The following is a 9,806-nucleotide window of genomic DNA, read 5'->3' on the forward strand; positions in this document are numbered from 1 at the left end:
AGTTAAAGCCGAACCCCAGGCACAGAAAACGTTCAATTAAATATATTCAACAGCCACAAAAGATATCAATCCAATTTGTGTGCACCAAATGCCTGTGCAAACCCTGTTATTAACTTGTAAATGTAGCAGTGACATCATCACTGTGCTGCACATAACCTATGCAGAGAGCAGAGCTGTGGGAAGGACCCAGCAGGCTCAGCCCACTACAGGCTGCCTGCAGACAACTACTAGAGTGGGTGGAGACAAGACCAGTAACCCTGCACAAGGAGAGAGAGCAGAAGTTACTGGTCTTTATTACAGGAGGGGGTGGAGACAAGACCAGTAACCCTGCACAAGGAGAGAGAGCAGCAGTTACTGGTCTTTATTACAGGAGGGGGAGGAGACAAGACCAGTCACCCTGCACAAGGAGAGAGAGCAGCAGTGACTGGTCTTTATTACCGGAGGGGGCGGAGACAAGACCAGTCACCCTGCACAAGGAGAGAGAGCAGCAGTGACTACTGCATTACTGATTACTGCACAGATTTGGAAGAAATACACAAAGCTGATCAATATTCAATTTAACAATACACATGACTCTTGTATGAGGACAATATTTGCTTAGCTACTTTAACTAAAACTTAAACAAATCTTTACAAAACTGAAAACTTAAAGTCATCCATTTAAAAATGTAAATACATAAAAAACGTACTTGTCAGTAGTTCAGGATCTTCTGGTCCCAGCACATCGGCTACCCCCAACTCCTGACGTTTGCAGGTCCCTCCATGGATATGTAGCCAGGCAGGTTCTGCCAGAGCTGTGCACAGGGCAGTAATAGACAAAGCACCGGGCAGAGCCGATGCCAGGCTTCTCTCTGGCTGCTTGGGAAGGGCGTGGGTCCCGTGGCCCCTTCTCCTGGGCATGGAAGAGCCTCCGGACCCGCCGGGAGCAAACATCTCAAGTGCTGAGAAGAGCTTTCACTCTGCAGACAGGAAATGCAAAGATGAATGTCAGAATGGGGTCAATGATAAACAGGTATCTGCACATACAACTACACTCATGCTCATATGAGTTTAGAACAAGGGTGGGCAAATGAATACGGAATTCTGGAGGCAGTGTCCAATCCAGGAGTCAGCAGGATTTTAGGAGCCAGCATCACTGACAACAACTAGAGAAAATGTTAGGCCCCAGCTGTCAATTTTGGCGCAGTGCTCTGACCGGCATCAAAGTGGCTAGCAGTATTATAAAGGAAAAACAAATGTCACAGAAGAGAGTAAAAAATGTTTTACTTTACAATGTATTTTCTAACCATCAAATGAACCTAATGTGAAGTCTCAGGCTCTGTCAAGGCTCCTTCAAAGCACATCAACCAGATCAACACAGGCTTGTTTTATTCTTCTGCCCTGTTCCCACCAGTGCTGAGCTGGGGTGCTGTGTGTAATAATACTGACATGCTGCATCTATGCAAAATGCACCTCACCTCATGTTACGGCTCTGCTCTGGTGCACAGAAGTGAATGAATAAATCTAAGCCGGCCATACACAGTACAAAAAAGGGCTTGGACATGGTTCTGGATTCAGTAAACATCTAAAACCAGAAATAGCAGTCCTGCTAATGCGTTTCATCCAAAAGAGGCCTTAAAGAGGAACTTTGCCCATATCTTTGAAATAACTGTCACAATGTCCGGCAATCCATGCCAGATTTTCATGTTGATCCCTGGTGCTTGGCTGTCAGCCTGTTATAGTATCCCACAGGGCTGCAGCCAATCTGCACACCTCCTCCATTACTTAGCACTCTCTCACTTGTTGCTTTTCGTTCGAGCAACAAGTCTTCTTTCGTGTGTCGGACCAACTTGTGTTTCCTGTAGTCTCCTGTACTAGTTTACCTTTTAGGATCCCTGCTTTGTGCTGATTCTCCTGTGTCTGTAATCTCCCTGTTGGCTATTGCCCCCTTTGCTTGTGATCTCCCTGTTGGCAATTCCCCCTTTGCTTCTGATCTCCCTGTTGGCAATTCCCCCTTTGCTTCTGATCTCCCTGTTGGCAATTCCCCCTTTGCTTCTGATCTCCCTGTTGGCTATTCCCCCTTTTGCTTGATTCTTGTGTTCCCATTTGTTGTAGTTCCTGTGTGCTGGTCTCCTACCTTGTTTGTATGTTTTCCCCCCACCATCTGTGTTCTGTTCGGTGTGCCTGTACTTAGCACATTCCCCTGTGCAGATCTCTCTGTATGCCCTAGTTTCTGGCCTATTCACGCTCCCAATGTGTGCTGTGATTCTATGTGCTCCCTGCTTGTTCCACGCAGCCTCACTCTTCGGTGCATCCTGCATACCTGTTTTGTGGTTTGCCTCCTGCGGTTATTTTGCTCTGCACTATAGTGCACCTCCCTCCATTCTCCTGTGCATTCCCCTCTGCCGTTCCTGTGGGTACACCTGTTGTGTGTTCCCTTCGGTTATCTGTTCCCTGTGTCACGCATGTTCCCTGCGTCTTTCCTCTAGTGCCTCTTTTCTGTACCTTGTATGCCCCCTGTGTCTTGTCCAGTGTGCTGTAGCCCCTGAGTCCTGCGACTCTGGCACACCTGCATTTGTTGTGCGGTCACACTGTCCCTGCATCTTCAGAGACCTGTATCCCTGCACATTCCTAATGCAGTCATATATACTGCTCCGCAAGACCCGGAGTTTACTAATCCTGGTGCTCCAGTTCCCAAATCATGACAACAACAAAGACACCTTTAGAAATGTTTAGTAATGACCATTTACAAACACATACTTCTAGATCATTGCTGGCTTTGCATACCTTATTTTTCTTTCCCTCCTCATTTTTTCTAAGGACACATTAATCCATCTCCCTTTACTTTCTGGAATTCTGGCACATGTGACCATGCACATCGTTCCTAAGTGGTGGTGACTAGAATTGTGCAAGTAAATTGTAACTGACTGAGTCACCAGACCGGTCTTCCCACCATTGCAGTTACTCCGCATAAAAATGCAGACATGACGTAGAAAATTTGTTCAGAGAAACCACATGAAGAAAAATAGTTCATGTCTATACAGGCAGTCCCCGAGTTACAAACATCCGACTTACATACGATCCCTACTTACAAACAGAGGCTATTACTGTAGAGCAGGGGGTCCCAGGCTGCAGCTAAAGTGTACCGCGCAGCATTTCAGTCATTGTAATGCTACCGCATTACAGCATTTCTAAAGGTGTCTGTTATTCTTTTCAAGATATGGGTAAAGGTCTGCTTTAAGCTGACCAAACATTTGCTCATCTTTTTTAATTCAACCTGTGGGCAGAACGACAAACAGAGCAGATTCCTCTATCAATGTTAGGAGCACGTTGGTCGAGGAATTCCCGCTGTTTCTTTTATCAGAATACCTGACCAGAGCCAGGAGCTCATTGGTTGCTGGCTTTGTTCGTACAAAGATATTCCGACCGGCTCCTTCAATCAGCTGATTGGGGGATGCTGGCCGAAAAGGGTACTGACAGCGGCACCCACTGTGCGGCTTTCAGCCATTTCCTCAAGAAGACACACCCTAACAAGGTTTTTTTTGGGGGGGCTGCTTCTCTGGGGGACTGGAAAATGCATTCAGGATGGAGAGTGGGAGCAGACCGGGGAACGCCCGTATCCCAATCTGTTCTGTGATCAGTACCTCCTGCTCACAGGTGTAAGAAAGCCAGCTGAAGTTCCTGTTACACAGGGGATCGGGCACAATGCTGAGCTTGATCCTCTGTATTGGAGGGCGGGGGAGACATGAGGGGTTAAATAGACCCCTAATGTCTCCATAAAGAGTACCTGTCACCTCCATATGCTATCACATAGGGGCTTGTTAGCCCCGTGTGATAACAATAAAGTGGAAAAAAAATATTTTTTAAAAAGTAAAAAAAAAAAAAGGAACATTTAATTAAAAGAAAAATTAAAACCAACCCCTCCACCCTCGCCATCTGCATGAGAATGTAAACACGCATACGTAAATTACAATTGCACCACACATGTTAGGTATCGCGCAAACATCAGAGTGAGAGCAATAATTCTACATCCATAATTTGCTGTAAACTCTAAACTGATGAGCAGTAAAGGTTTTTAAAACATTGCCGATGTACAATTTTGAGTACCACAGTTTTTCACCATAACTCATGACAGGTTTGGTATCTATATATTCAACGTAACCCCAACTTTTATATTTAAAAAAAAAAGGTATTAAATGGTGTTTGCGTGCACTACAATTCATTTCAGTGTTTTTTTTCCCCCAAAAAAACATTGATTTAATAAACAAATATTGTCTGACATAGAAAAATACAGCTACCTTTTTATTATTCTACAGGGCCTCTGCTTTCAGAAAATATACTTTTTTTTCACTTGGCAATTCCCCCTACAGTAATTTTCTATCCAAAAAATTCAAATCGCTCCGGTACTAAGGTGGTTAAGGAGCATTGGCGACCTGGCGCCTGGGATTTGTCTACTCCCGCTTTACATCAAGCTAATATCAGCCTCCTGTAACTCCCCGCACTGCAAAACCCTCACAGAGAAAAGGACAACATTGATGAAATCTGAGTTGTAACGCTTTATACAGAACAATCGTATTAACACTGCACCCATGCCCATTGAAAGGGAGGAAAGAGCACTGGGATCATTTCATCACTTTGCTGCTCTTTCATTGTCCAATCACACAATGGCGTACAGCTACTTACTTATATCGTTGCTATTCTGCAACTATTTCTTGGTTAATCTTTACCAAGTATTATTTTTTGATTACAGAGGATTTATATGGTGCTGAAATCTTATGCAATATCAAGGGGGCAGTACAGTTACAATAGGAGGGCCCTGATGGTGAGATCTTGCAGTCTAATCGGGAAGGATTGGTGATACAGAAGGTACTAACTGTGGTGGGATGAGCTGATGGAGAACATATATGTTCAGTTCTTAAAAATAACTTCACCCAAATCTTTAAAATAACAACAATCACACCTTTAGAAATGTTTAGTAACGACAATCTACAAACACATACTTCCAGATCATCGCCGATGTTCTATCGAAATCTCTAACTACCTCAATGCTGGGTATTTGCAAGTTGGAGAATTCGATCAGACGGCGTTCAGGTGCCCTTACACCTGCTGATTATCGTACGATAATCGCGGGTTATCCCGCGATCATACGATAATCGGCAGGTGTCTGGGCAGCGTGCGACCGCTTCTACTGTAAGGTCGCATGACTTTCGTCTTCTGAGCACGCTGGAAAACCTGCCGAAAATCTTACGATTTTCGGCGTTTTGGTGGCGTGCTCGGAAGACGAATGCCGCAAGCGCACACTGCCCGCTCAGCACTGCAATCATTGCAAGCCCTCCCCTCAGCGGGGCGGGCTTGCGATGAACGCAAGTACGATCTGCCTGTCCAAGATGGGCAGATCGTACTAAATTTTAATCACCTTACAACCATCGCACAACGAAAGTCGTGCGATGGTTGTAAATGTATGGGCAGCTTTAGACTGCAAAACACAAAGACTGACGGAGCCCTTTACAGCTGCATTTTAACAGTAATCAGCAGGTGGCAAACTCGACGAGTATTCTGAAAACACTATGTGCGCATGCGCAACACAACTGTACAGAGCTCCAGTCTTTCTGAGCACCGGAAGTGAGGTAGTTGGAGATTTCGATGAGTTGGAGCTTTCAATAGAACATCAGCTTTGTATTCTTTGCATGTCTTATTACTCTTTCCTTCCCTAGTCTTCTGGCAGTGGCCATTTTAACTAAGGGCAGATTACTAGCGCTCCCTTTACTTCCTGGATTTCTGGCACATGTGACTAGGACATGTGACCATGCACAGCATCTCAGGGGAGGAAAACGCCTTTTCCTGAGATCTCGTGAGATGACAGATGAGATTTCCCAGCAATGCTCTGCTGATGTAACCTTCCCAGGATGCAACGCTTGGGCAAAGATAACATCATTTGAGCCAAGGTGGACCAGGAAGTGGAAACAAGGAAATTGTACGTAAAAGAAAAATGTGCTTGTTTAGCTAATGAATGTAAGATGATTTCATATCAGCATGCAGAGCTGCACACTGATGTGATTTTTAGACAAAGGGCAAAGGTCGCATAGATACAGAGAAGGAGACAGCCGGACAGTTTGGGGTAGGGAGTTCCAGAGGATGTACAGACCAGTGTAGAGAACTATATATCAAATCACTGAATTTTTTTTACTCGCATTCCCAAAACAAATAAAAAGATTGCTTGTGTCAATTGGGTTAGGGAGAGAAGGAATGTACAGAATGTTCTGCGATGTGCACTTTGAACGGCAAGGAGGAGTCTTGGGCACAATAATAAAAACCAGGATGAAGCAGAGAGGAATGAGCTGGGTGAGATATGACCAGGAAACTAGAAGAAAAGCAACACTAGGAAACCAAACCCAATACAAGCCGCGGCCATGAGTGGTGTGGGGGTTCATTTATAAAAGCTCCTTCACATGGCACCAGTGCCCCTAGATAGCGTTGACGGGTACAGGAAATCCCCATACTCAAAATAATAACAAATGGGGAAAGGAGAAGCGCCTCAAATAACAATAAAGTGGACAAAAAACTCCTGGGTTCCAGCGTCAATCTATAATAAGCAAAGTTCCCCGAAAATAACGACCAAAGATGGCCGAATTTCAAAATTTTTGAAGACCAAACAAACTATCACTTACCGACGCTGCCCGTCCCTTAAAGACAAACTAACTAGGAGTGAGTTTACTAACAGCAATAATTAAAAAAAATTGGGATTCCGTATTTTCGGGGAACTTTGCTTATTATAAATCCCCATACTCATCATCTAATCTGTCCTAAATTGTTCACTTCTTCTGCCTTCTCCAAACTCATCACTCTTTAGTGACTACCCCCCCAAGTCTGTGTTGGCGGTAAGCTTCACCCCGGGCTGAATGTAGGAGTGTTTCTATGGGTAAGTTACCACATAGCACTGTAGCCACTCCCCCCTCTCCTGGGTGTACCTGCTTGTACTATGACTAGGGCTGCAACTAACAATTATTTTCATATTCGATTAGTCTGGTAATTATTTTTTTCAATTGATCGATTGGATAAAAAATAAATACCATCTTTTATTTAAAATACGGAAACGGAGTGTTACTTCAGAATAAAACTGCACGCAACATTTTATTGCAATCGCACCGCGCTGGAAACCACGGAATTGCGGTACCCCGGATTCCTGTGCCGGCGATCGCACTGTGGGCGGGAGGAGCATTTGGGTTGCCACCTACATGAATGGCACAACGCACCAGAATTTGTCAGGCTGAAATTAAAAATGACTTTGTTCCCACCTTTTTTTTATTGATGAGGGGCAGGCGGCTTTCTTAACTTTTTTTTAAACTATTTAAAAAAAAAATGTACACTACATTCGTGGGCTCTGGGGAAATATCTAGACAGACCCCAGATGACATAAAAAAAAGAGATTGAGGACACTCAATGAACAGAAGACACACGGTACACGAGGCTTCCTGCTTGTTCATAAATAGACGAGATAGTAAATAATGTGTCCCCATTCACGAATGAACAGGAAGTGATCTAGAGCACTTCCTGTTCATTAATAATTGGGGACACAGGATCTGAATACTATGTCCTCAGTTATTTACAACCATCGTAGTGATCAGTATTGATCACTCGGTGTTAGTTCTTTGCAGGGAAGGATCGGGAAATATATTGCAGGGAAGGATCGGAGGGGACACAGACGGCAGCACGCAGCGGGCAACCAGTGAGGAGAGATGGGGGGGCTCTCCTTACCTGCCGAAAATCGTACGATTCTCGGCGGGTTTTCGAGCATGTTCCTAAGATAAGTCGTGCAACCTTACAGTAAGAGAGGTTGCACGGCTCCCACACACCTTACGATAATCGTACGATCGCAGGATTTCCACTGCCAGAAGTACTTGACTCTCTTTATTGACAAAATCGATTCATTGCTTCAGTCCTAATTGTGATCCGAGCTAGCTCCTCCCCCTGCTGTGGTGAATGATGTTTCAGCCCTAATTGTGATCCGAGCTAGCTCCTCCCCCTGCTGTGGTGAATGATGTTTCAGCCCTAATTGTGATCCGAGCTAGCTCCTCCCCCTGCTGTGGTGAATGATGTTTCAGCCCTAATTGTGATCCGAGCTAGCTCCTCCCCCTGCTGTGGTGAATGATGTTTCAGCCCTAATTGTGATCCGAGCTAGCTCCTCCCCCTGCTGTGGTGAATGGTGCCGCCGGTCTCCAGTGCATATCCGCAGCGCAAGGGATTCAACAACAACTCTGAATGGAGGTCATACTTCGTTCTTTAAACCCTCCACGTAAACATGACGTAGATGATACGAGTTGTGCCCAGAGCAAGAGCTGAAGGTAAATCAATAGGCAGAAAAGTTACCGTGACAACTGTGTAAAGCCCAGAGTCCCCTTCACTCAGGTGGAAGATCTACACTCATTTCCTGTTGTGCCCCCAGGGCAGGAAGTGAAGAGAAATGGACACAGGCAGCAACAAACACAAACTGAGACATTTTTCCCTTTCCCTACTGTAAATGAATATTATGAACTTTGTGTATAATAGAGGTAAAAAGATATATTATGATAATAATTGCTTATGTATTTATATCTTCTACTTCCTTCATCAGACAAAACCAATATGGAAGGGAAGGGCTGCCATAACACTGCATCGTATCACCCTTCCCCCTCCACCTGTGTAATGGCAAAATACAGCAAACAATAATAAACTGACTGGTCACACCGGGTAAGGCGGGGACAGACATTCCGCTTCCTGTGAGTCCCCTTTCACCACACCTGACAGGACACCGAGCACCCCCACACCTTCCCCTCGGACAACAGGCCGCCTTTATTCCGTCAAACAGCCCCCTCCTCCCGGTATCGCTCACCACAGCCCCCGGTCCTCCGCTCCCGGTCTGTGTGATATCCGTACAGCTGACTTCCGCCTCCTCCCCGCGTCATCACCGCCCCCTACCGAGTCGGCATCCCGCTAGTAGAGCGAAAGGCCATGCCTCTGCTACACACCAAATCCGCATTCGTTGTCGAGTGCTGCGTCCAGCGGTAGAGGCCATTTTTTAGACGTCCGTCCTATAGGGCCATTACAGTGTTTGTCTCATGAAAAATGGCAAACTTAGTAGACATTACTCGCCCACATTCTACGGTCTCTAGTGGCTAGAGGAAGAGACTGGCGTAATGGTGTGATACTCCCAAATGAGCGGCAGGGGGAGGTGGTGTGTTTAGCGGCATCTGCTGTGCATGAGTCAGGAAGTGAAAGAGGGTAGAGTGGAGGTGAGTACTATAGATGGGGGGGAGTGTGGGTAGAGTACTATAGATTGGGGGGAGCGTGGGCAGAGTGGAGGTGAGTACTATAAATGGGTGGGAGTGTGGGCAGAGTGGAGGTGAGTACGGTAGATGGGGGGGAGTGTGGGCAGAGTGGAGGTGAGTACGGACGGGGGGAGTGTGGGCAGAGTGGAGGTGAGTGCGGACGGGGGGAGTGTGGGCAGAGTGGAGGTGAGTGCGGACAGGGGGAGTGTGGGCAGAGTGGAGGTGAGTGCGGACGGGGGGAGTGTGGGCAGAGTGGATTAATGCTTAATTAATTGGCTCCAGAATTAATGCTCTCGCACGCGCAGCGATACCCAAAGTGTAGTACAATCACCGTTTTTGTATGTTGGATTGCCCAACTTGTGTTTGTTACTATGTATGCGTTCATGGGGGCGGGGGCGGGAGACGTTACATTTTTTTTGGTATTTTAATTTTTTTACATTTTTTACTTCATTGCTATCACATAAGGGGGCTCACAAGCCCCCAATGTGATAGCATATTAGTGGTGACAGGTTCTCTTTAAGGT

General features: G+C 45.8%; 1 protein-coding gene across 2 annotated transcripts in view; it reads left to right on the forward strand.

Moving 5' to 3' along the window:
* Window positions 1–9,177: 9,177 nt before the first annotated feature.
* Window positions 9,178–9,806, forward strand: part of CIAO1 (cytosolic iron-sulfur assembly component 1) — an 11,719-nt gene continuing 11,090 nt past the window's right edge. Inside the window, exon 1 of one of the 2 annotated variants that reach the window (XM_018575558.1) lies at window positions 9,178–9,247. The gene's annotated coding sequence lies outside the window, so the exon portion shown is untranslated. Of the gene's footprint in view, window positions 9,248–9,304; window positions 9,318–9,806 lie in introns of those variants that run through there. The other variant, XM_018575557.1, reaches the window with a different exon arrangement.

The sequence above is a fragment of the Nanorana parkeri genome, unplaced genomic scaffold (assembly GCF_000935625.1).
Source record: "Nanorana parkeri isolate BGI_ZX_2015 unplaced genomic scaffold, ASM93562v1 scaffold4128, whole genome shotgun sequence".
NCBI classification, from domain to species: domain Eukaryota; kingdom Metazoa; phylum Chordata; class Amphibia; order Anura; family Dicroglossidae; genus Nanorana; species Nanorana parkeri.